Genomic DNA, 27,019 nt, shown 5'->3' with positions numbered 1-27,019 from the left:
TCCTTATACGAGCTTATCTTTAGTGCAGAAAAGGCTATTTCAGTGGATAAACAACGATGAGAGTACATGATGACAGTCTGTTATTATAACAGTACTGTATCTCTTCAGGTGGAAAGAGCAACACAGAATGGCCGGAAGATGTAACACTTGCCATCTTTCAAGCTTTGAGAAAGGTCCAATCATTGCTACTGTAAGAAATCATTATGCCTCGATGTCAAAGACTCAACTGTACCGCAGAACGTTTATCTCTTGTGCGTATTCAGCTATCTGTGCAATTATCGTAGTTCTGTTGTTTTAAAATGCAAAAGCGACGTATGTTCACGCTTGTTCTGCTTCCTGTAAGAGCTTCCAGATGAAAAGGTTCTGCAACTAAATGCTTTAAAAACGCATAATATTTTATGTTAAGTAATGTAATCAGCACCATGCCCCACTAATCCAAAAACTTTTATGTATTTTCGTCCCTTCAATTTGTTCGAAGTGATTGTTTTGGTGACGTCACGATCGAGCGCCATTGTTTCAAAATTTCAACGTGCAGCATTCGAGCCTGCAGTTTACAATGTTAACGAAGTCCGACCATTAACATAAAACGCGGTATTGTGTCAGCAAACTTTTCCGCTCTTCGTCAACGACTTCTGTAACTAATGTTTCAGTTTCATAAAGATGATAGATATTTAATCAAGTCAAGATATTAGACGAAGCAGGAGAATTCAACTCATTAATTCTAAAGTCTACATTTTCATGATTGTATTGTTACACATCCTGCAGAAGCCTGTTTAGGGAACTAGGGATACTAACTACAGCTTCCCAATATATTTATTCCTTAATGAAATTTGTCATTAAAAATATATCACTTTTTCCAACAGCTCAATTCATGGAATCAATACTAGAAATAAGAATAATCTTCACAAGGATTTAAAGTCACTTAGTCTTGTACAAAAAGGTGTGCATTATTCAGGAACACACATTTTCAATAACTTGCCAGCAGCCATAAAAAGCTTAACAACCAATGAAATTCAGTTTAAGAGAAGCCTAAAGGATTTATTGGTGGCCAACTCCTTCTACTCCATTGATGAATTTCTTAGTAAAACCAACTGATTTATATATAAATACAACATAACTTCTGCACAATTTCAGTGCAGTAATGTGTTCACTGAAAATTTGTGTGCGTGTGTGTGTGTGTGTGTGTGGAATTTCTTAGTAAAACCAACTGATTTATATATAAATACAACATAACTTCTGCACAATTTTAGTGCAGTAATGTGTTCACTGAAAATGTGTGTGTGTGTGTGTGTGTGTGTGTTTGTAAGTATAATCTAACTTCTGCACCATTTCAGTGCAGTAATGTGTTCATTGTAAATAAGTATTACAGTAGTTGTATTACATGTTTATTACCTTATAAATAAATAAAAAACTTTTTTATTTTAAATTCAGTGCATTAGTATTTGTAAAATGACTCTTAGTGTTCATTAAAAAATGACGATCATTCCACTTGGGACCTGTGGAATGGTACATTAGCTTATTTGTTTTAGTTGCAAATATTTGTCATGTATTGTTGTTTTTCTGACATGTTCCACATCCTGGAGGACCTCCTCACTATGGATCAATTGGAATGAAAGTAAATCTAATCTAATCTAATCTAATCTTTCTTTTAGTGAACTATTGTTATTTTAATCCTCACTTCCCCTACCTTCTGGAAGTTAGACTGCGCATCCACAAATCTCCTCTCCCTTGATGCTGAGTACGCCCCACTCTCATGACTGAGCGTTAGTAATTCTGAACTCATAATGGTGAACTGTGTGAACTCTACTGATCAGAAAACTGAAACCGTTCCGTTAGTTCCGAACTGTGTGAACTGCACCGGATTGAATGATCAAAACTCTTCCGTTAGTTCACTTAGTTCAGTTCACTCTCCGGTTCTCACCTACCCTCCCTTGGCGCTCACAGTACCCCACCTGTTTTAACACAGTTGCTGTTAGGTCGTACAGGTTGGCAGTAGCTGCATGAGTGACAATGAGAATAACTTAATCTCCTCTGCTTCCCACTAACCAGGTTTCAAAGTAAAGGCCTGTGTTAAAATTGAAAGCGCTCAGTCCTTTCTGAGAAGAAGGAAAGTTCTTAGAAATATGCATGCTTGGTTTGTTTCTAAAGGTCATTCAATATTTGTAGGAAAGAAAATTTTACTTTCTAATCTGTTACTTTAAGGGCTTTTCTAAGTGCTCTTATTTACCAGTACTTTAATATTAAAAATGAACTATGTAGTTAGTTAAGTATGAAGAACTATTTCAAAAGGAATGGTTCCATAAAAAGGACTAATTTGCCCATTTCTAGAAAACACAGAAGAAATTTGAATACAATGGGTAACGCTTAGCAAAGCAAATAGAAAAGAAATGAAGAGTAGTAAGTGGGAAAATGGGTAATAGTACTTTCCTTATGACCAAAACTGAGGAAGAGACAGCAGAAAGAGAGAAAGAAGGAACTATGTTGTCTACGAAGTAAGAATTTAACGAGAGTAAAGTGAGAATGACATCAGGTGCAATCTTACTCATGCGAAGAAAGGTTCCTTCGAGAAAAGAGCTTCGTTGGTATAAAATGTTGACGTTGTATTAGGGAAAACTTTTCTGAAACAGTTCTTTCGAAACATAGCATTCTATGGAAGTGACAGGTAAAACCGGAGAAGAAATGTCAATTGGAGAGATAAACACGAAGTGGAGGTTTGTACGGAATAACAGACAAGAGCAGGAGTCCATGATAGGGACGCGTTAGGTAGGATCTGCTAAGGCATGCGCTGTAAGAGTTATCACTTTGGCTCTGGAAGATGCAAAAAATGCTTTATTTTTAGGGTCGAGCAAAGCTTATGCCCTGGCATTCATAGCACTGCTGAATGTCCTTCCCACATTTTTATAACAAGAACAAATGCTCTAATTTACTGCTCATTGTATGATACTAGTGGCTCTATATGACTCTTTAGCATCCAAATTAAAATTCTTCAATAAAAAGCGAGCTACATCTTCGTTCACTCGTTGTATCATCTCTTCATTGGGACTGTAGTGTATTTGTATTCCGTAATTTTCTATGAAAGTGCATTTCTAGGAGAGTGTTGGGAATATTGTTAAAATATATTGATTTAGCTTTACAAAAATCACTACAGAAAGCATTAAATTACCTTCCTTTTGTGACTGATCGTCTCTCGATTCCATTTCTAGATATGTTCACTTGTCCTCTACTTTTGTAAACATAACCGGCAGAGAAACAAAATAACAGATGTTTCTTGCTGCGTGCTCCTAAGCTACCATTAAGTAGCAATGTTTGTCCAGCAAAAGAGCGAAGCAGCACCGCAATGAGTGTCTGCAATAAAGAGACTTGTGAATATTTTATAAAACGTTAAGTACACCATAAAGCAAGACCCACTTTTATGGTAGTCACAGCCAATCGTACTTGGCAAATGTCGATTACTTCTTTGAGGACCTTTCAGTTTCTTAGCGTACGAGTGAGGTAATAATACAGTATCATCAATAAGTAGAATATTTGCAGAATAAAACGATCATTCTTCAACGAATGGGTTATGTTCTCCTTCTATACTCGCATTCAGTGCCACAATATCGAACTTATTACAGACTATGAATTGTAGTCACGTTGGAGATTCTGATCCATAAGTGTATCATTAATGACATTAAACTTCGAATTGTCTTTTAGACCATCACATTAATCCTGTCTTCCACTGTCCGAAATAATTTGCTGGACGTATGGCAACGCTAGTAGGCCGTATTTAAGAGCCATAAGTTACGAGAACATCACAATGACTTTTTTTGCTTGGCTCTAGTTTTGTGCATACTTTTTTATGTCCCTTTGGTAGATCCCAGTACGTATTCTACATTATTATATGATCTTGCACAGTTTTAACTCGCTCTTGCTATACTTTGATTCACAAAAAGAAAGAGCAGCAGAACAATATAGCCCACGAATCACTTCAGATACGAATGCTTTCAAAAATTCAAGGGTAGTTGTTCAGTATCTCCTAACAGTCCAGGGCTTAAAGATAAATACTGAAAGACACGATGTGATCTATATTGTGATAAGAAGTTAGAGGGCGTGGCATAAGAAGGCATACCAGAGGGAGAATTATTGCTTAACTGCAGTAGCAGACTAATGTTCTCCGTCATGCGACAGCAAACCGGCTGTCGGATTCCTCGCACTCTTCGATGGATTCTCTGAAATGCGGAAGAGACCGTTCAGCCCATCCCTAGAACCCCGAACGAGTACAACAGATGACATGTCAGCGTCACAGCGTCATATCGTTACAGCTCCTTCCTATGAAGTTACTGGGAATTTGTAGGTAACGGACATGAATCACTCCTTTTCTTTTTCCAGATGTCGTTTTGTTCGTTGCTGTTTTCCACGTATCTAGAGACACAGCCTGAATTTTGCTGTTAGTAATTATTCGATGCACGAGGACGAAGGGACATTTATCCGCTAGACGAACAGGTATCATGGAAGGTGTTTGTACTTCGTATGGTATCTAAGATGTTCCTTATACTTGGGTATACTCATTACTACTGAATGTTTTTTGAAACGGAGCAGAGATCAGAATCGTCAAGACACGATTGCTTGTGTTGTCACATGAGAGGATATGCCTTTGCTAGTCAATACTTGCATAAAGTTAGTATAAACGTTAACACTTCAGTTTTACTTGTTTTTGAGAAACGGAAATTATTTCATCTACTTCTTATTTCTGATTTCTAATAAGGGAGTAAGTCCGTTTTGGTAGTTGCATGGTCACTGTGAGTGACTGCCACAGATAGAACACTTGTTCGATTCTCGATGCTATCAGGATGTTTTCATTGGTGGGAGTGCGGGAACTGAGTGCACGCTGCAGTTTAAGGGCTACTGAGGAGCGACTTGCGTAACAACTGACATCTACAAAGTCCCAAGAGTGACAAACTGCTGGGCAAGTTATCTGCTAACTATACATCACTCCATTTTCAATCATCAGTCAACTTTTCGTATCTTGTGCTAATCTTTTGATCTCTTTGCAGCTACTACACTTAACGTATTCCGTAATCCATTCTGGCCGGCCAGTGTGGCCAAGCGGTTCTAAGCGCTTCAGTCTGGAACCGCGCGACCTCTACGGTCGCAGGTTCGAATCCTGCCTCGGACATGGATGTGTGTGATGTCCTTAGGCTAGTTAGGTTTAAGTAGTTCTAAGTTCTAGGGGACTGATGACCTCAGATGTTAAGTCCCATAGTGCTCAGAGCCATTTGAACCATTTGAATCCATTTTGTGCATAGTGATGATACTTTCTCCAACTGCTGCATCAAATTAATCATTCCTGGACGCCGTAGCAGATGTCCCGTTAACCTGTCACTTCATATTGTAATAGTTTTCCATAGACGATTTTTCTTGTCCCTTCGCCCTGCATCCAAATTACAAGTTAGCAGAGATCATTAGCGCGTGATCTTCAGCTCTTGAGATGGACATAGGTTTAATTTTAATATCGACAGTGAGAAAGCTAATATGTAATGTCCGTGGGAATTAGAGGAAGCTGAATACATGTGTGACTCGTAAGCACACTATATCATGAAATAGTACCTGAAGTTGAAGAGCAGCTAAGTCAAGAAAGCCTCAGATAACCTAGCCTAACTCATGTTTACGGGTTCTTCAACAATTAGCAATTCATTTGTCGGTACGATTCATTTCAATAAAGGAAATACCTGAAATGCACCCGCGACCACTAAAAACTGTTACGAACAATATTTTCCAAAGTTTTAATTCATTGCATTATTTCAAAACATGTTTCGACTTCTGTCATCAACAGACCCGAACTTAGAACTTTAGAGACAAAGTCTTGTTATTCTCATCACCTAAATGACGCAATTCATCGAGTAAAACCGAAGGGCTATCTGAAGTTTCCCTAGGAAGTGTTTAGGCCCTCTGCTCCTAATCGATCTAAACGATTTAGGAGACAATCTGAGCAGCCCTCTTAGATTGTTTGCAGATAATGTTGTCATTTACTGGCTATTAAAGACATCAGAAGATAGGAAGCAACTGCAAAATTATTTAGACAAGATGCTCGTATAGATATGGTGACAACTGACCCTAAATAACTCAAAGTGTGAGGTCATCCAAAGAAATACGAAAAGAAATCCATCAAATTTCGATTACGCAATAAGTCATACAAATCACAAAGCTGTCAATTCAACTAAACAACTAGAGATTACAATCACTAACAATTTAAGCTGGAACAATCACATAGATAATATTGTGGGGTAGGCGAACCAAAGACTACGTCTTATTGGCAGAACACCAAGAAGATGCAACAAATCCAGTAAAGAGACTGCCTACACTACGCTTCTCCGTCCTCTGCTAAAATACTGCTGTGCGGTATGGGATCCTTACCCTGTAGGATTGACGGATGACATCGAAGAAGTACAAATAAGTAAAGCTCATTTTTGTATCATCGTGAAAGAGGAGAGAGTGTCTCGGATATGATAAGCGAGTTGGGGTGGAAATCATTAAAGCAAAGCCTTTTGTCTCACTAGCGATATCTTTTCACGAAATTTCAATGGCCAACTTTCTCATCTGAATGCGAAAATATTTTGATAACGCCCAGCTACACAGGGGGAAATCATCATCTTAATAAAATAAGAAAAATCAGAGCTCGCACGGAAAGTTTTAGGTGTTCGTTTCTTCCGCACGCTATTCGAGAGTGGAACCATAGAGAAACAATGTGAATGTGATTCGATGAATCTTCTGGTAGGCACTAAAGTATAGACTGCAGCTCGAAGGGCCTCGATGTCAACGGGACGCTAAATCCAATTTCCCAATGAATTGCACAATAATCAGATCGAGGAGGTGCAGGTGTACGTCGGTGACGTATGTGTGGGTATCACATTTACAACGAATTCATGCCCCTTGGAAACAGAAATTTGTTCACAGAAAACAAATTTATGTTCCAACGGGGCACAAATTCGTTGTAAATGTGATATCCATACACTGTTACGTAAGTTTTAAATATGATGACACGTACGTTATCGACGTTGAAAACGAGGACGCGCCAAATCTGCCTATTATTACAGGTCACGGAAAAAAATATTTTAAACTTCTGAAAATACAAATTTCTGTGTCACTGTGATGCAAAAGTTATGCTAGAGCGGTGCATCCTTAAGACTTCCTGTGACGTCTATAAGATTGAAGTTAAATACGTGGGTAATCCCAAAAGTAAGGTCTCCTATTTTTTTATAAGTACATAGATCTGTTTATTTCTAAAATGGTTTACATCAGTTTACAGCTTGAACATTTAACTATTTTTTGACATAATCACCATTTCTGTCGATGCATTTTTGAAGACGCTGTGGCAGTTATTGTATGCCCATGTCATAACAGCTCGCCGCCATGCTGTCCAGAAAGTTATGAACCTCTTCTTTCACCTCGTCGTCGGAGCTGAATCGCTGGGACCACAGTTAACGCTGTCAGGTACTATGAGACCCTGAAAAAACTCAAACGGGCAATTCAGAACCGGAGAAGAGGAATGTTGTGCAAGGGTGCACACATTCTCCATGACAACGCTCGCACACACATCGCTCGGCAAACCGTTGCTCTCCTGCAACAGTTTCAGTGGAACATAATCACCCACCCACCATATAGTCCTGACTTGGCGCCCGGTGACTATCACCTGTCCCGTAGGTTAATAGAACATTTGGCCGGAAAGCGATTCAGCTCCGACGATGAGGTGAAAGAAGAGGTTCATAACTCACTGAATAGAATGGTGGCGAGCTGGTATGACGTGGGCATACAAAAACTGCCACAGCGTCTACAAAAATGCATCAACAGAAATGGTGATTATGTCGAAAAATAACTAAATGTTTGAGCTGTAAACTGATGTAAACCATTTTAGAAATAAACAGGTCTATGTACTTATAAAAAAATAGGAGACCTTACTTTTGGGATTACCCTCGTATCATTTCCCATTTTTGTTTTGAAATTTTATCATAAGGAAACTATTTACGAGACTTGGAAGCATATTAGACACCAAATTATTTCCAAGAAAAGAGAGAGTTCTTTCGAATTAGAAATCTACACGTTTCATCAAAATTTACAGTGGGGTGTATGGTGGGCTGGATTCGAGTTGACGTGCGTACGTGCTTCCGAATAGCGAAAAATGATTTATGTAAAGTTACACAGACTTGCCGATTACAGAAGCAGTCCTACAAACTGAGATTTCTCTGGGATGCTCGCAAGGACGGCTGGTTGCCTTTTCCTTTCGTACGAAGGTGAAATCTAATCTCGGCTAGCAGGCAGGCTGGCTCAGACACGGACCATGTCCGGTGGCGGTCGGGGCTCTGCGCAATAGGGAAACTTCCTCACCTCGGCGGAGCCCAGACAAGACTTACCAATTCCTTCACATTTCGGCACAAGGCCGTTTCTGGCAGTCTTCTTCGAACCACATGTGCCCGTTTACTTGCATTTACTACTGTATTTAACACCTGAACAGCCGATGTCGCTTATACCCTAGCTGATCTACAGTATCCAGATAGCCCCGTATTTCAGCAGAGGCATGCCAGCCAGTATAAAGGGAGACAGAAAGTATTGTGTTGTCAGTAGAAAAAGAGCAACTGCAGGATAGGTCGGTCAGGACAGCTCAGTGACTTCGAACATGGAGCGGTCAGTGGATGTCATCTAGGTAACAAATCCATCAGGAACATTTCAAGACATCTAAAGCTGTTCAAATCGATGTGAGATGATAGTTAGTTAGTTAGTTGGTTAGTTGGTTGCGTGTTCCATTCATCAATCGCACGGTACAGTGGCCGTTATGATGTGGAACGGGACAAGTGCACAAGAAATGCACAAACAACATTTTTTAATATATATAATATTACAATACAGAGTTAAGGATTAATATTTCTATTATTTACCCCATTACCTTAAATGGCACAAAATGCGTATACTATATTTATAGATTTATTTATTCCTGTTCAAGAATTCATCTATGGTATAGAAGGAGTTGTCGAGCAGATATGATTTCAATTTATTTTTGAAGCTATTACTGCTGTCTGTCAGACATTTCATTTCATCTGGTAATTTGTGGAAAATTTTTATAGCAGCATATTTTACACCTTTCTGTGCCAAAGATAGGTTGAGTAAAGGATAGTGTAAGTCTTTCTTTTTTCTGGTATTATAATCATGAATGTCAGTGTTGTTTTTAAACTGGTCCGTGTCGTTGAGAACAGATTTCATTAGTGAGTAAATGTACTGTGAGGCTGTTGTAAGAATTTCCAACCTTTTAAAAAGATGCCTACAAGATGTGCGACTATGAATCCCGCACGTTATTCTAACCACTTTCTTTTGAGCAGTGAATACTTTTTGTCTAAATGTTGAGTTACCCCAAAATATTATTCCGTGTGACATCACAGAGTGAAAGTATGCAAAGTATGTTAGCTTACTAATTCCCATATCCTCAAAATTGGCAATTACTCTGATTGCAAAAGTTGCTGAACCTAGTCGCTTTAGAAGAACCAAAATATGAATTTTCAGTTAAGATTCTCATCTATGTGTACACCCAAAAACTTAGTATGCTCTACCCTGTGTACAGTCTTCTGTTGATGTGATACGTATTTATTGAAGGAACTGTACTTTTTGCAGCAGAAAATTGGATGTACTGTGTTTTTTCAAAATTTAGAGCAAGCCCAATTGCAGAAAACCAATTAATGACTTTTCCAAAGACCTTATTTGTATCATTTTCAATTGGAGTTCCTTATACTGGATTAATAATGATGCTTGTGTCATCAGTAAACAGTCTCAATTCAACTTCCTGTTTCAGACAGGAAGGGTGGTTGTTCACATATATCAAGAACTGAAGAGGACCCATGACTGAACCCTGTGGAACACTTAATGTAATTTCACCCCAGTTAGATGAAGTGGCAAACTTATTTAAATCACTTGACCCAAATAAGGAAACTTTTTGCTTCCTGTTCTGTAGGTACGACTTAAACGACTCATATGCTATTCCATTTATACCATAGCACTGTAATTTCTGTAACATGTCATGGTTCACACAATCAAGTGCTTTGAATAAGTCACAGAAAATTCCTGTTGGTGACATTTTACTATTTAAAGACTCTATAATGTGCACAGTGAAATTGTACACTACTGGCCATTAAAATTGCTACACCAATAAGAAATGTGGGTATTCATGGACAAATATATAGTACTAGAACTGACATGTGATTACATTTTCATGCAATTTGGGTGCATAGATCCTGAGAAATCAGTACCCAGAACAACCAGCTCTGGCCGTAATAACGGCCTGGGCATTGGGTCAAACAGAGCTTGGATGGCTTGTACAGGTACAGCAGCCCTTGCAGCTTCAACACGATACCGCAGTTCATCAAGAGTAGTGACTGGCGTATTGTGACGAGCCAGTTGCTCGGTCACCATTGACCAGACGTTTTCAATTGGTGAAAGGTCTGGAGAATGTGCTGGCCAGGGCAGCAGTCGACCATTTTCTGCATCCAGAAAGGCCTGTACAGGACCTGCAACATGCGGTCGTACATTACCCTGCTGAAATGTAGGGTTTCGCAGGGATCGAATGAAGGGTAGAGCCACGGGTCGTAACACATATGAAATATAGCGTCCACTGTTAAAAGTACCGTCAGTGCGAACAAGAGGTGACCGAGACGTGTAACTAATGGCACCCCATACCATCACGCCGGGTGATACGCCAGTATGGCGATGACGAATACACGCTTCCAATGTGCGTTCACCGCGATGTCACCAAACACGGATGCGACCATCATGATGCTGTAAACAGAACCTGGATTCATCCGAAAAAATGACGTTTTGCCTTTCGTGCACCCAGGTTCGTCGTTGAGTACAGCATCGCAGACGCTCCTGTCTATGATGTAGCGTCAAGGGTAACCGCAGCCACGGTCTCCGAGCTGATAGTCCATGCTGCTGCAAACGTCATCGAACTGTTCGTGCAGATGGTTGTTGTCTTGCAAACGTCCCCATCTGTTGACTCAGGGATAGAGGCGTGGCTGCACGATCCGTTACAGCCATGCGGATAAGATGCCTGTCATCTCGACTGCTAGTGATACGAGACCGTTGGGATCCAGCACGGCGTTCTGTATTACCCCTCTGAACCCACCGATTTCATATTCTGCTAACAGCCATTGGATCTCGACCAACACGAGCAGTAATGTCGTTATACGATAAACCGCAATCGCGATAGGCTACAATCCCACCTTTATCAAAGTCGGAAACGTGATGGTACGCATTTCTCCTCCTTGCACGAGGCATCACAACAACGTTTCATCAGGCAACGCCGGTCAACTGCTGTTTGTCTATGAGAAATCGGTTGGATACTTTCCTCATGTCAGCACGTTGTAGGTGTCGCCACTGGCGGCAACCTTGTGTGAATGCTCTGAAAAGCTAATCATTTGCATATCACAGCATCTTCTTCCTGTCAGTTATATTTCGCGTCTGTAGCACGTCATCTTCGTGGTGTAGCAATTTTAATGGCCAGTAGTATATATTGCTGTCTCTGTGGAACAGCATTTTTGAAGTGGAAAAACAAAGGAACAACCCTAACTAAACCAAGACCAGACAAACATTGTGTTCTGACTAACAGGAACCGTCGGGTGTTGTGGGGGGTAGGTCTAAAACATGGAATGAAACCAGTGTGAGGGGTGACTCGTGAGTCCAACAGAAACGCCAGCAGTCCATCTAGCACTATGCCTGTGCTTAGGGAGCCACAAAGAATGGGGTACAGAGGACGAGCAGCTCCTCATAAGCCACGCATTTCTGCAGTCCATGTCAAGCGACACTTGGGGTGGATAAAGAGAGACGCTGCTGTAGTCTCGTTGACTCGAGAGGAGCGGTTTGGAGATGAATCACGCCATACCCTGTGGCAGTCCGATGGTAGGGCTTGCGTTTGGCGAATGGCTGGAGAACGTTACCGCCGACCGTGTGTAGTGCCAGCAGTGAAGTACGCAATAGATGGTGTTACGGTGTGGGGTTGTTTTTCGTCGTTATGGTCTGTCCTTTGATTGCGCTTAACAAAACGGAAAATGCGAACATTTACAGCTTTGTGTACTGCTTACAGTACGAGAGCAGTTCGGAGTCGATGATTCCGGAACAAGACAATGGAACCTGTCGTAAAGCAGCATGTTTGTCAACTGCACTCTTTAGGAACTGGGTTTTAAACGGTCCCTAAAACGAACTGTGCGAGAGGGGTTCAATCAATTTGAAAGTAAAGTTCTATGTACTAACTTGGCACAAAATCCTAAGAAATTTTGGTCTTATGTCAAAGCGGTAGGTGGATCAAAACAAAATGTCCAGACACTCTGTGACCAAAATTGTACTGAAACAGAGGATGACAGGCTAAAGGCCGAAATACCAAATGTCTTTTTCCAAAGATGGTAGATACCGAAATAGATGACAAAGGGATATAAAAGCAATAAAAATCGCTCAAAAGAGGAAAGGCCGCTGGACCTGATGGGATACCAGTTTGATTTTACACAGAGTACGCGAAGGAACTTGCCCCCTTTCTTGCAGCGGTGTACCGTAGGTCTCTAGAAGAGCGTAGCGTTCCAAAAGATTGGAAAAGGGTACAGGTCATGCCCGTTTTCAAGAAGGGACGTCGAACAGATGTGCAGAACTATAGACCAATATCTATCAGTTGTAGAATATGTTCGAGCATAATGACTTTTCTGGAGACTAGAAATTTACTCTGTAGGAATCAGCATGGGTTTCGAAAAAGACGATCGTGTGAAACCCAGCTCGCGCTATTCGTCCACGAGACTCAGAGGGCCATAGACACGGGTTCCCAGGTAGATGTCGTTTTTCTTGACTTCCTCAAGGTGTTTGATACAGTTCCCCACAGTCGTTTAATGAAGAAAGTAAGAGCATATGGACTGTCAGACCAATTGTGTGATTGGATTGAAGAGTTCATATATAACAGAACGCAGCATGTCATTCTCAATGGAGAGAAGTCTTCCGAAGTAAGAGTGATTTCAGGTGTGCCGCAGGGGAGTGTCGTAGGACCGTTGCTACTCACAATATATATAAATGACCTTGTGGATAACATCTGAAGTTCACTGAGGCTTTTTGCGGATGATGCTGTGGTATATTGAGAGGTTGTAACAGTGGAAAATTATACTTAAATGCAGGAGGATCTGCAACTAATTGACGCATGGTGCAGGGAATGGGAAAATCTCAATGTAGACAAGTGTAATGTGCTGCGAATACATAGAAAGAAAGATCTTTATCATTTAGCTACAACATAGCAGGTCAGCAACTGGAAGCAGTTAATTCCATAAATTATCTCGGAGTAGGTATTAGGAGTGATTTAAAATGGAATAATCACATACAGTCGATCGTCCGTAAAGCACATGCCAGACTGTGATTCATTGGGATAATCCTAAGTAAATGCAATCCGAAAACAAAGGAAGTAGGTTACAGTACACTTGTTGGCGCACTGCTTGAATATTGCTCACCAGTGTGGGATCCGTACTAGATAGGGTTGATAGACGAGATAGAGAAGATCCAACGGAGAGCGGCGCGCTTCGTTACAGGATCATTTAGTAATCGCGAAAGCGTTACGGAGATGATAGATAAACTCCAGTGGAAGACTCTGCAAGAGAGACGCTCATTAGCTCGGTACTGGCTTTTGTTGAAGTTTCGAGAACATACTTTCACCGAGGAGTCAAGCAGTATATTTCTCCCTCCTACGTATATCTCGCGAAGAGACCATGAGGATAAAATCAGAGAGATTAGAGCCCGCACAGTGGCATACCGACAATCTTTCTTTCCACGAACAATACGAGACTGGAATAGAAGAGAGAACCGATAGTGGTACTCAAGGTATCCTCGACCACACACCGTCAGGTGGCTTGCGGAGTATGGATGTAGATGTAGGTGTAGAACCAGCTCTTTTTGAACTACAGTCAAGAAGGCATAACACGTTCCGACGACAGGTGTAGTTAGCCTCCGGCCTACATGGATCAAATGACTCTGAGCACTATGCGACTTAACATCTGTGGTCATCAGTCCCCTAGAACTTAGAACTACTTAAGCCTAACTAACCTAAGGACATCACACACATCCATGCCCGAGGCAAGATTCGAACCTGCGACCGTAGCGGTCACGCGGTTCCAGACTGAAGCGCCGGCCGGCTCCTACATGGACCAAAAGTTTACGCGACATGTAGGAGTGCTCCTGATTGTGAAGCCTTAGAAGTGTGGAGGCTGCCCGTTTCCGAGGAGCAAACGTTTTAAGCATATTGTTATTCGTTCAACGAGACACCTCTATTACTAAACGTCCTGTTGCTTTCGTAGCCCCTTTCAACTAAATCTCTCTCTCGTTTTCCTAGTCTCATATATCATGTGGCAAACATCGTTGACTCAGGAACAGACCATGTCCAGCTGCACTCTGACGTCTATGCTATAGAAAAGCTTCTGCCGTTTGGCGGAGGCAGACAACTGTATTACAAGTGACTCCCAATGTGTTACAATAATGATTGTGTGTGATTTTGTCCTGTTGACCGTGGAGTTACTACCAGTCAAATAACCTCTAAAGATTGAGCAGTTTAAGCTTGCTTTGCTTGTCATTTCAGTGTTATTACATTAATTAATTAAGTGAACTTCTTGTATTTAATTGAGGATTTAATCTAATATCATTATTTATTTTAGCCGCTCTATGATTCCCACTTAACTTTGTAATTTCCTCGTCTATCCGTAATGTTTGTTAGACGCTTGATCGGAAGTCCAGTGATGAAGCGAGAAGGTAAGGTTAATCACTGCCCCAAGTACTGCAGGAAACTGACGTCCCTGGGTCACGAACAGGGGAGGAAGCTGTCAAAAAATGGTTCAAATGGCTCTAAGCACTATGGAACTCAACATCTGAGGTCGTCAGTCCCCTAGACGTAGAACTACTTAAACCCAACTAAGCTAAGGACATAACACACATCCAACATACTGAAGCGCCTAGAACCGCTCGACAACAGCGGCCGGCGGAGGAAGCTGTCACCCCAGAGCTCAATTTACTAAGGTCAGGCAGCGTCTGGAGAGCTTTGTTACAGAAGGTGGTGGCACACAGTTCCGGATCATCAGTGTCTTGATTTACATTTACGTCCCATACGTTGTTATGGAGGAAGGGTATGTGTCACTCTGGAGACAGCATTAGGACGCTGGTGCGACCTATTCTTGAGTGCTGCTCGAGTGTTTGGTATCCGTGCCACGTCGGATTGAAGGAAGGCATCGAAGCAGTTCAGAGGTTGGCTGCTACATTTGTTATCGGTAAGTACATGCGACACGTGTTAGGAAGTTGCTTTGGGAACTCAGACGGAAATCCCTGGAGCGAAGGCCACGTTCCTTTCGAGAAACACTATTGAGAAAATTTAGAGAATCGAGAGCTGAAGCTGATATGCGAACGATTCTACTGCCGCCAACATACAAGATATGAGAATTAGGGCTCATACGGAGACATAAAGACAATCGTTTTTTCCTCGCTCTATTTGGGACTGGAGCAGGAAAGGTAATGACAAGTAGTGGTACAGGATACCCTCCGCCACGCTCCGTACGGTGGCTTGCGGAGTATCGATGCAGAAACACACACTAACATATCCAATGGCGCTCCAGTTGCACTTCAGGTTGGCGACCTTTTCGTTGTAGGGGCGGATAGGCAACTGTATTACCCTGGGGGGGGGGGGGGGGGGCAAGGCGGGTGCAGGGTATGCAGGCGCTATAAATGGAATGCGCGAGATAAACGAACTTAAGAGACAACCAAATACTTCCCTGCAAAGTCCTGTAAAATCCCGCACGACCGATATTCTTACAAAATTACAGAGCTGCGTACAATATTGGGTTATACAGCCTTTGAAGGTATTTAGTCGAATTTTCTGCAACGCTTTTTTTGTCGGCTGAACAACTATCAACCAGCACAGAATGAAGGAGATAGACGTTAAGAAGCTTATTGAGGTACTGTGCGTGGAATGATCTGTTAGAGGTGCGAAGAACGAACTCGCCTCAGCGTTTGTTGCTGTGACCAGCACGTTCTCAAGATCTCTTACCCCTTGAAAACATCTTGTCATGGGTTGCAGAGATACTAGTACGGTATGAGTCGCCTGTTAATACGATTGACGAACTATGGGAGAGAGTTGAAGCAGCATGGAAAATGTGCTCGTATCTGTCATCCAAGTTTAGTTAGACTCGTCGTTCAGCCGTGATAGAGCCGCTGTTGCTGCCAGAAATGACAGCTGTGTCTACTAAATTTCTCATTATCACCTTCAAATTTAATATCGTTCTTCCTACTACACTGTTACGCACAAGCTTTTTATTTTGATATCAGTGTAGCGTACTGTACCGCCGTAGCTATCGACACTTATATCGACTCTCGGATCGTACAGGCTTTTGTTTGTTTTGGTTAGTGTAGCTCAGTGTCGTTTGGACCGTTAGTGAGAGAGCACTTAGAATTCCTGCTGCTAATAAGCCGAGTACGCCATTCGTTTGTTGTTTATTTTTACGAGCTTCAAACAGGAGGGACTGCAGTAATGGATAGGAACTGTGATTGCCGTGTACAGATGTGAGCTCAGTTGGCGACCTTTCACTCACAGCTCCAGGCTGCGTTGGCTTCCATCACACAGCTTGAGGCTGCTGCCAAGGGGCATCACTGGGGGGATGCCAGAGACGTCGAGCACGTCCCATGTGTCCCCCGTTTGGTCCGCTGCTGTGGCTGCCCCAGATAGTGCCTGCACCGAGGTTGACCCCTCACCTGTGGTCAAGTGGGAGATCATTTCAAAGTCTGGCAGGCAGTGAAACACTTTTCGAGGGGCCGATCGTATGGCCTCCCTGGTTCGTTTGACGAGCAGATTTTGGGCGTTATCTGCTGCTGACGATGACTCTGAGTGGGATGCAGTCGTCCACCCTGTTGCTGAGGAAGCTTCTCGGCCCGCAAGGTCTGGGCGTTCACAGAGGGTGGGTTTACTGGTAGTTGGGAGCTCCAATGTTAGGCGCGTAATGTGGCCCCTTAGGAACATGGCTACTAAGGTGGGGAAGGAAGTCAGTGTGCACTCCGTGTGCATACTGGAGGAGTCATTCCAGATGTGGAAAGGCTGCTTCCGGACGCCATGAAGAGTACAGGGAGCAGCCAGCTGCAGGTGGTGGCTCATGTCGGTACCAATGACGTATGTCGCTTTGGATCGGAGGAGATTCTTTCTGGTTTTGGGCAGCTAGGGGAAATGGTAAAGACTGCCAGTCTTGCTTTGCTAGATTAAGGCGGAGCTCACCATCTGCAGAATCGTCGATAGAATTGACTGTAGTCCTTTGGTGCAGACCCGAATGGAGGGTCTGAATCAGAGGCTCAGGCGGTTCTGCAACCGTGTAGGCTGCACATTCCTTCACTTGCGCCATCGGGTGGTGGCTTTCCGGGTTCCGCTTAATAGGTCAGGAGTCCACTACACACAGGAAGCGGCTACACGGGTAGCGGGGGCTATGTGGAAGGGACAGGGCGGTTTTTTAGATTAGAGGGCCTCAGGGAACCACAGAAAGTGCGTCCGTCTAAAAGGGGGCAGATAAAACACAGTAAGTTAGCTGTAGAAACGATCGGATTCAGAAAATATCGTTCTTGCGAAACACAACTAGCCCTTTATATTCACGAAGTAATTAGTGCTATCGACAGGGGATGTAAAATTGTTTCCATATTTTTAGATTTCCGGACGGCTTTCGACACCATTCCTCACAAGCGTCTTCTAACCAAAGCGCGTGCCCAAGGAATATCGCCTCAGTTGTGCGACTGGATTCGTGACTTCTTGTCAGAAAGGTCATAGTTCATAGTAATAGACGGAAAGTCATCGAGTAAAACAGAAATAACATCTGGTGTTCCCCAAGGAAGTGTTATAGACCCTCTATTGTTCCTGATCTATATTAACGACATAGGAAACAATCTGAGTAGCCGTCTTATATTGTTTGCAGATGATGCTGTCATTTACCGTCTTATAAAGTCATCAGATGACCAAACCGAATTGCAAAATGATTTAGATAAGATATCTATATGGTGGGAAACGTGGCAATTGACCCTGAATAAAGAAATGTGTGAGTTATTCACATGAGTACTAAAAGAAATCTGCTAAATTTCGATTACGCGATAAGTCACACAAATCTGAAGGCTGTAAATTCAACAAAATACTTAGGGATTACAATTACAAATACCCTAAATTGGAACGACCACAAAGATAATGTTGTGGGTAGGGCCAACCAAAGATTTCGATTCATTGGCAGAACATTTAGAATGTGCAACAGATCTACTAAAGAGACTGCTTACACCAGAAAAATCAGGGCTCGCACAGAAAAAATTAAGTGCTCGTTTTTCCTGTGCGCCGTTCGAGAGTGGAACGGTAGAGAGACAGCTTGAAGGTGGTTCACTGAACCCTCTGCCAGGCACTTTATTGTGAATAGCAGAGTACTCACGTAGATGTAGATGTAATATATTACGCTTATTTTGAAGCATACATTACACCTACGACGTGTGCACAGTTACTTTTGAATCACACTTTGACGCTAGGGTAACTAGAGACTGATGTATTCCGTTCTGTGGTACTGATGTCTAATTTGAGGGACTAGCTAATTTATACTTTCTCCTTTAATGTTGCATATCTGAGTAATTTGTAAGAACATAAGAATGTAAGTGATGTTTCCTTGTAGTTGATATTGAATATACAAAGTAAGTGAAAAAACGAAATTATACTTAAGTTGAGCATTATTTGTTACAAAGATTCGCTAGTGAAATACCACAGGCTCAAAACGAGGATGCGCTGTAAATGAAACTTACCATATGAATACAGAAATGAATTGCATTAAAATTCCAAGCATTTATGTAAATGAAAATAATTTGCAAAGTGTAAGTGTTAGATAGACTAAAAAATTTGTTTACTTTTTTATTCACGAAGTTGTTTGGTAAATTATCTTATATCTGTATCTTGCATTAATATTCCTGCTCTGTGTGTATTCTGCCCTCTATAACATTCACGTTGAAATTATAGACGATTATCAACTACGTTTCACAATGCCTAGAGCGCATGCGATATTTTCATGTGAAGCATTTTTTCATTGTATTGTAAACGGGTAGAAGTATTACTATCACCGAAGTACTCGGATATTAAGATACGGCACTACATTTAAAACTGTTTCGGAAATAAAACGAAATGTACTATCAGTATTCGTAAAAATAATGATCAAATAATACAAAATCCTCATTCAGGACACAACTAAAAACGTGTGTCACTCTTTTATTGCCAAAGAAAACATTTGTAGTTGCGCGTAGGCAGAAAGCAAGGGAATAAGATATTTCAGTGCCCTGGCACTGTTCAAGGCTTTTCTGCATTACAGTTGTGTAACAATGAATATGGAATGTATCTTTAAGGTTTCCCGTTTGAATGCTGCATGCAGAGAAACAAGTGCAGTTGTCATAAAACAACAGCTGTGATAACTTTGTTGACGCCAACCACAATAAAGACTTACTTTCACTGTTTGTGGTTCGGGTGCTTCAGCAAGAAAACGTGTTGCTAGCGCAGTTGTCTTAAAGCACATAACCGAAGTTTAGAAGGAAATTTCAACACTGGGCGATATGCGTACTCTCCGCAGCGATTGGCCATTAAGTTTATACTTCTGTTCATAAGGAAATGAGTTGTTGGTTATTGGTTTTCCGATCACAATTCAGGCACGTAAACTCGTATTTCACAATAGACAGCCACACGGCACTCTCTTTGAGAGGTAAAACAATGAACGGTACTTTACAGAGCAGTAATTATTTACACCCCAACAAAGCGAATTGTTTGCCGGATAATGAATGGCTGAAGTGCGGAATGTCGAGCCGTGGAGGGAAACAGACGAAAGTTTTTATACACGTCCTCTGAATAAACTTAAAGAGGGCATAGGGCAAAGTGTTGTTGACCTCTGGTGAACCACAAATCATTCGCTTGTAGAACTATTGTGAAACGAATAATAGTGTAATAAACTGGAATAAAACATCCTTCACCTTTTTCCTTCGCAACGACATTCACATGGAATACACGTATTCACGATCCTTAATCGCTACATCATTTAAAATAGTCATAGACGTTAAGCAGAGGAGACTCTACACCTACACCTACATCTACGTGTATACCCCGCAGGTCACAGTATGGTGCATGGTGGAGGGTACCCTGTCCCACTCGCTAATAAGGGAAGAAAAAAGACTGTCTATATGGCTCCGTAAAAGCCCTAATTTCTCTTATCATATCTTCGCGGCCCTTAAGTGCATTTTACGTTGGCGACAGAGTATTTCTGCAGTCAACTTCAAATGCCAGTTCTCTAAAGTTTCTCAATAGAGTTTCACGAAAAGGAAGTCGTCTTCCCTCCAGGGACCCCTATTTGAGTTCACGAAGCATCTCCGTAATACTCGCGTATTGATCGAACTTATCGGTAACTAATCTAGCAGCACGCCTCTGAACTGCTTCGATGTCTTCCTTTGATCCGACCTGTCGGGGATCCCAGAAACTCGAGCAGTATGCAAGAATGGGTCGCACTAGTGTTCTGCACGCGGTCTCTTTTACAACTGAACCACACTTTTCTAGAATTCTCCCAATAAACCGAAGTCGACTATTTGCCTTTCCTACCACAATCCTCACATGCTTGTTCCATCCCGTATCGCTTTGTAACGTTACTCTCAGATATTTAAACTGCCTCACTGTGTCAAGCTGGACGCTACTAATACTGTATCAGAACATTACTGGTTTGTTTTTCCTACTCATTCGCTTTAACTAATATTTTTCTACATTTAGAGTTAGCTTCCATTCATCACACAGACTAGAAACTTTGTCTAAGTCATCTTATATCCTCCTACAGTCACTCGACGACAACATCTTCCCGTACGAACAACTTAAACTGGGAGTAACACATAGAAAGTGTTGTGGGGAATGCTAACCAAAGGCTGCGTTTTATTGGCAGGACACTTGGAAAATGTAACAGACCTACTAAGGAGACTGCCTACACTACGCTTGTCCGTCCTCTTTTAGAATACTGCTGCGCGGTTTGGGATCCTTACCAGATAGGACTGACAGAGTACATCGCAAAAGTTCAAAGAAGGGCAGCGTTTTGTATTATCGCGAAATATGGCAGAGAGTGTCACAGAAATGATACAGGATTTGGGATGGACATCATTAAAAGAAATGCGTTTTTCGTTGCGACGGAATCTTCTCACGAACTTTCAATCACCAACTTTCTCCTCCGAATGCGAAAATATTTTTTTGACACCGACCTACATAGGGAGGAACGATCACCACTATAAAATAAGGGAAATCAGAGCTGGTACGGAAAGATATGGGTGTTCATTCTTTCCGCGCGCTATACGAGATTGGAATAATAAAGAATTGTGAAGGTGGTTCGATGAACCCTCTGCCAAGCACTTAAATGTGATTTGCAGTGTATCCATGTAGATGTAGATGTAGATGTAGGCCACAGCGTCATCAGCAAACAGCCCTTCCCTGGCGTACTCCTGGCGTTACTCTTGTCTCTGATAAACACTCCCCGTCGAGGACAGCGTATTGGGAACAATTACTTAGGAAGTTTTCGAACCACTCACATATCTGGGAACCTATTCCTTATGCTTGTATCTTTGTTAACAGCCTGCAGTGAGGCATTAGGCTACGCAAAATAGTTCGAATACGAAGCGGATAAATGTTTGGGAGTAGAGGGAAACACAAAAATTACGCCTCCTTACAAAACCCGTGGTCAGGCTAGTATTTATGGACATTAATTACATTGAAACTTCCTGCTAGATTAAAACTGTGTGCCGAGCCGAGACTCGAACTCGGGACCTTTGCCTTTTGCGTGCAAGTGCTCTACCAACTGAGCTACCCAAGCACGACTCACGCCCCGTCCTCACAGCCCCACTTCTGCGAGGAGAGCTTCTGTAAAGTTTGGAAGGTAGGAGAAGAGGTACTGGCAGAAGTAAAGCTGTGAGGACGGGGCGTGAGTCGTGCTTGGGTAGCTCAGTTGGTAGAGCACTTGCCCGCAAAAGGCAAAGGTCCCGAGTTCGAGTCTCGGCCCGGCATACAGTTTTAATCTGCCAGGAAGTTTCATATCAGCGCACACTCCGCTGCAGAGTGAAAATCTCATTGTGGATTAATTACATTGTCTGCTTGACGGTCCGTTATGGATAATAAATCCCCTAACTGCGACTTCTCAGGATTTCCATGTATAAGTAATGGAAGGTATAAAGGTATTTCCGAGTGTCCGGCCGGATTAAAGATACCGTTCTTCTGAACAAGATTTCGAAATAGCAACGGTTATATCAATCTTCACAGAGACTGGCACAGGATATGTCTAAAGACCTTCGCTCTCAGCTCCTAGGAAGCACGGATAGATCAGTCGATATTATCATCGGCAAAATATTAGTCGCCCCTTTTTTATACATCACACCAGTTGCTTTGGAGCGCTACACATAGTATAGAACTGGTACCAGTTGGTCGGCTGAGCGTCCAACGCTTTCGTTAGTTATGGCACTCGATTGTATGGAATCAACTCAGAACAGTAACATGGCCCGACGTGTAGAAGTGACAGAAATGGGCTGTCATGTTTTTGTGCAATGACACAGCGTGAATAAAGTTGCGTGATTGGTTGGTGTATCATTAAAGTGATTCTGGTCGTTTGTGAAGTATGTTAGCGGCAAGAAACAATCAATGTCTTCTCTGCGCGATACTATCGAAGACAGTGCTGACAAAGCAGAGTTACTAAACACAGCCTACCGAAATGCCTTCACAAAAAAAGACGGAATACACTACTGGCCATCAAAATTTCTACACCACGAAGAAATGCAGATGATAAACGGGTATTCATTGGACAAATATATTATATTAGAACTTACATGTGATTACATTTTCAAGCAATATCGGTGCATAGATCCTGAGAAGTCAGTACCCAGAAAACCACCTCTGGCCGAAATAACGGCCTTGATACGCCTGGGCATTGAGTCAAACAGAGCTTGGATGGCGTGTACAGGTACAGCTGCCCATGCAGCTTCAACACGATACCGCAGTTCATCAAGAGTAGTGACTGGCGTATTGTGACGAGCCAGTTGCTCGGCAACCATTGACCAGACGTTTTCAATTGGTGAGATATCTGGAGAATGTGCTGGCCAAGGCAGCAGTCGAACATTTTCTGTATCCAGAAAGGCCCGCACAGGACCTGCAACATGCGGTCGTGCATTATCCTGCTTAAATGTAGGCTTTCGCAGCGATCGAATGAAGGGTAGAGCCACGGTTCGTAACACATCTGAAATGTAACGTCCACTGTTCAAAATGCCGTCAATGCGAACAAGAGGCGACCAAGACGTGTAATCATTGGCCCATACCATCACGCCGGGTGATACGCCAGTATGGCGATTACGAATACACGATTCCAACGTGCGTTCACCGCGATGTCGCCAAACGTGGATGCGACCATCGTGATGCTGTAAACAGAACCTGGATTCATCCGAAAAAATGACGTTTTGCCATTCGTGCACCCAGGTTCGTTGTTGAATACACCATCGCAGGCGCTTCTGTCTGTGATGCAGCGTCAAGGGTAACCGCAGCCATGGTCTCCGAGCTGATAGTCCGTGCTGCTGCAAACGTCGTCGAACTGTTCGTGCAGATGGTTGTTGTCTGGCAAACGTCCCCATCTGTTGACTCAGGGATCGAGACGTGGCTGCACGATCCGTTACAGCCATGCGGCGGATAAGATGCCTGTCATCTCGACTGCTAGTGATACGATGCCGTTGGGATCCAGCACGGCGTTCTGTACTGCCCTCCTGAACCCACCGATTCCATATTCTGCTAACAGTCATTGGTCTCGATCAACGCGAGCAGCAATGTCACGATACGATAAACCGCAATCGCGATAGGCTACAATCCGTCCTTTATCAAAGTCGGAAACGTGATGGTACGCATTTCTCCTCCTTACACGAGGCATCACAACAGCCTTTCACCAGGCAACGCCGGTCAACTGCTGTTCGTGTATGAGAAATCGGTTGTAAACGTTCCTCATGTCAGCACGTTGTAGGTGTCGTCACCGGCGCCTACCTTGTGTGAATGCTCTGAAAAGCCAATCATTTGCATATCACAGCATCTTCTTCCTGTCGGTTAAATTTCGCGTCTGTAGCACATCATCTTTGTGGTGTAGCAATTTTAATGGCTTGTAGTGTAAATATTCAAGAATTCGAATCGAGAACAGCTGCCAACATGAATAACGTAGAAGTAAATATCCTCGGAGTAGTGAAGCAACTTAAAATCACTTAATAAAAGCATGTCTTCTGGTCCAGACTGTATACCAATCAGGTTCCTAACGGAGTATGCTGATACATTAGCTCCTAGCTTAACAATCATATACAACCGTTCGCTCGACGAAAGATCCGTACCCAAAGACTGGAAAGTTGCACAGGTCACAGCAATATTCTAGAAAGGTAGTAGGAGTAATCCACTAAATTACAGGCCCATATCGTTAACGTCGATATGCAGCAGGATTTTGGAACATATATTGTGTTCAAACATTATGAAATACTTCGAAGAAAACTGTCTATTGACACACAGTCAACATGGGTTTAGAAAACATCGTTCCTGTGAAACATAATTAGCTCTTTATTCACATGAAATGTTGAGTGATATTGACAAGGGACTTCAGATCGATTCCGTATTTCTGGATTTCCGGAAGGCTTTTGACACTGTACCACACAAGCGGCTCGTAGTGAAATTGCGTGCTTATGGAATATCGTCTCAGTTATGTGACTGGATTTGTGATTTACTGTCAGAGAGGTCACAGTTCGTAGTAATTGACGGAAAGTCATCAGTAAAACACAAGTGATTTCTGGTGTTTCCCAAGCTAGTGTTCGCTACGGTCGCAGGTTCGAATCCTGCCTGGGGCATGGATGTTTGTGATGTCCTTAGGTTAGTTAGGTTTAACTAGTTCTAAGTTCTAGGGGACTAATGACCTCAGCAGTTGAGTCCCATAGTGCTCAGAGCCATTTTGAGCCAAGCTAGTGTTATAGGCCCTTTGCTGTTCCTTATCTACATAAACGATTTGGGAGATAATCTGAGCAGCCGTCTTCGGTTGTTTGCAGATGAAGCTGTCGTTTATCGACTAATAAAGTCATCATAAGATCGAAACAAACTGCAAAACGATTTTGAAAAGATACCTGAATGGTGCGAAAAGAGGCAGTTTACGCTAAATAACGAGAAGTGTGATATCATCCACATGAGTGCTAAAAGGAATTCGTTAAACTTCGGTTACACTATAAAACAGTCTAATCTAGAAGCCGTAAATTCAACTAAATACCTAGGTATTACAATTAGAAACAACTTAAATTGGAAGGAACACATAGAAAAGGTTGTGGGGAAGGCTAACCAAAGACTGCGTTTTATTGGCAGGACACTTAGAAAATGTAACAGATCTGCTAAGGAGACTGCCTACACTACGCTTGTCAGTCCTGTTTTAGAATACTGCTGCGCGGTGTGGGACCCTTACCAGATAGGACTGACAGAGTACATCGCAAAAGTTCAAAGAAGGGCAGCGTTTTTTATTATCGCGAAATATGGGAGAGAGTGTCACAGAAACGATACTGGATTAGGGCTGGACATCATTAAAAGAAAGGCGTTTTTCGTTGCGACGGAATCTTCTCACGAAATTCCAATCACCAACTTTCTCCTCAGAATGCGAAAATGTTTTGTTGACACTGACCTATATAGGGAGAAACGATCACCACGATAAAATAAGGGAAATCAGAGCTCATACGGAAAGGTATAGGTGTTCGTTCTTTCCGCACGCTATACGAGATTGGAATAATAGAGAAGTGTGAAGGTGGTTCGATGAACCCTCTGACAGGCACTTAAAATGTGATTTGCAGAGTGTCCATATAGATGTAGATGAATGCGGATTCAGTTCGCGGGCTAGTGGTTAGCGTCATTGCCTCTAAATCACGGGCTTCCAGGTTCACGACCGAGTCAGAGACTTTTTTTTTGCTCGGAGACTGGATGTTTGTGCAGACCTCATCATTCATCACATCTTTGTCGACGTGAAGTCGCAGAACGGGCGTCAAATAGAGAGACTTGCACCAGGCGCCCGAACAATGACAGAGTTGCCTCCTGGCCAGTAATGCCATATGATCTTTTTGACACTAACACAAGGATTGGTTTACTACTTGCAGCAAGGTAAGGTGGCGTAAGAGCGTACTAAGCGGCAGAGACTGGAAGCGAGAGTCGTGTCCTGTAAGTGTCTAACAGTTTCAAACTGCTGCTGTCTCTGACTGCAGGTCCATCTCAAGCTGTTTCCTAGCGAGCGCTGCGAAGGAAACTGCATCTGATGGACATCTGGAGTCTGACACCCCACAAAAGGCCGTTGCTTACAGTGGCATAAAAAAACTGCACGTCTTCCGTGAACTAAAGAACACAGAAACTGGTTATTATCTGACTAGAGGCGCGATTTTGCCTCGTTGCAAATGATGCAAAGCGTCGAGTATATCGACGATCCAATGAAGAGTTTAACCCGCCGTGTGGTTTGATGTATTTCAGGCTGGAAATGGGATGTGATGTTTTGCAGGTGTTTTTCGCACTGTGGGGCAAGGGCCTTGCCGCAGTGGATACACCGGTTCCCGTCAGATCACCGACGTTAGGCGCTGTCGGGAGTGGCCGGCACTTGGATGAATGACCATCCTGGCCGCCATGCGCTGTTGCCATTTTCGGGGTGCACTCTGCCTCGCGATGCCAATTGAGGAGCTACTCGACCGAATAGTAGCGGCTCCGATCACAGAAAACTATCATAACGACCGGGAGAGCGGTGTGCTAACCACACGCCCCTCCTATCCGCATCCTCAGCTGAGGATGACACGGCGGTCGGATGGTCCCGATGGAGTGCTTTCGCATTGTGGTTTGGGACCACTTATTCACGTTGCTGTGAGCATGAGCGAGGGTGTGTATTTCAACATTCTTGGTGACCGAATGTCCTTTCTTCTACGTCTTCAA

The 27,019-nt window shown here is 42.7% G+C and overlaps 1 protein-coding gene and 1 non-coding gene across 3 annotated transcripts in view; one reads left to right on the top strand and one right to left on the bottom strand.

Annotated features, from left to right (window-relative positions):
• LOC126162884 (uncharacterized) overlaps window positions 1–27,019 on the bottom strand; it is a 248,543-nt gene that overhangs the window by 59,092 nt on the left and 162,432 nt on the right. The gene's annotated exons all lie outside the window — the stretch shown is intronic.
• Window positions 22,007–22,081, top strand: Trnal-caa (transfer RNA leucine (anticodon CAA)). The gene has a single exon. It is a non-coding gene; the product is annotated as a tRNA-Leu (tRNA).

The sequence above is a fragment of the Schistocerca cancellata genome, chromosome 2, assembly GCF_023864275.1.
Source record: "Schistocerca cancellata isolate TAMUIC-IGC-003103 chromosome 2, iqSchCanc2.1, whole genome shotgun sequence".
Taxonomy (NCBI): Eukaryota; Metazoa; Arthropoda; class Insecta; order Orthoptera; family Acrididae; genus Schistocerca; species Schistocerca cancellata.
The sequence above is the reverse complement of the archived record's forward strand: the minus strand, read 5'-3'. Positions and strand labels throughout refer to the sequence as shown.